The sequence below is a fragment of the Magnolia sinica genome, chromosome 19 (assembly GCF_029962835.1).
Source record: "Magnolia sinica isolate HGM2019 chromosome 19, MsV1, whole genome shotgun sequence".
Taxonomy (NCBI): domain Eukaryota; kingdom Viridiplantae; phylum Streptophyta; class Magnoliopsida; order Magnoliales; family Magnoliaceae; genus Magnolia; species Magnolia sinica.
Window position 1 is genome coordinate 39,816,670 of NC_080591.1, and position 907 is coordinate 39,817,576.

Here is a 907-nt window from a genome sequence, read left to right on the forward strand (position 1 = left end):
CTCGACCTTCCTTGCGAGACTGACAACTTTAGCATTTATATCACCATCCTCTTTTAGCAAGTATATCCCACCTCTCTCCCTTGCTTAAGTAAGCTTAGATGTGGTGCTAGGTTTTGGGGTGATGTCTCATGATTGTGCGGTTTCAGAGAGTTTGTCAAAGTAATCCCACACCTCATCGACATTTTTGTTCATAAATTCCCCATTGTACATCGTCTCGACGAATTGGCGTATGGAAGATATCAGTCTATCGTGGAAGAAAGTTGTTATGCGCCACATTTCAAAACCGTGTTGTGGGCATGAACTGACGAGATCCTTGAACAGCTCCCAACATTGGAAGAATGTTTCATCTTCCTTTTGGGCGAAGTTCATGATCGACTTCCTGATGGTGTTTGTCTTATGGTATGGAAAGAATTTTTTTATGAACTCCTTCATCATGTCATTCCATGTGCCAATAGATCACAGACGTAGTGAGTGTAACCATGTCTTAGCTTTCTCTTTCAAGGAGAAAGAAAGAGTTTCAGTCTAACTGTGTCCTCAGACACATTAGGAAAGTATAAAGTGGCTATAACCTCATCAAATTCTTGCAAGTGCAGGTATGGACTTTTATATTCAAGTCCAAGGAACTTTTAAAGGAGTTAGACCACTCCAGGCTTGATATCCATGTTTCTTGTGTTTCTTAGAAAAATTATACAAGAAGGAGTGCTCATCCTCGCAGGTTGTAAGTAATCTCGTAAAGTACGAGGCAGGGGTGCATGGTGCACCTCATTCTCATCCTGGACTTCCACAACTCGAGGTTGCAGCTGATTCACCAGTTGATTTACAAGTTGATTTGTAGCCATAACCTCAATTAACTCTAAGGATCTCGTGTGATGTCTAACGGATGGATTGATAACCCCTCAACTAATCC

The 907-nt window shown here is 41.5% G+C and overlaps 1 non-coding gene across 1 annotated transcript; it reads left to right on the forward strand.

Annotated features, from left to right (window-relative positions):
- Positions 1–280: 280 nt before the first annotated feature.
- Positions 281–387, forward strand: LOC131235906 (small nucleolar RNA R71). Its single transcript, XR_009166421.1, has one exon. It is a non-coding gene; the product is annotated as a small nucleolar RNA R71 (small nucleolar RNA).
- The last annotated feature ends 520 nt before the right edge of the window (positions 388–907 follow it).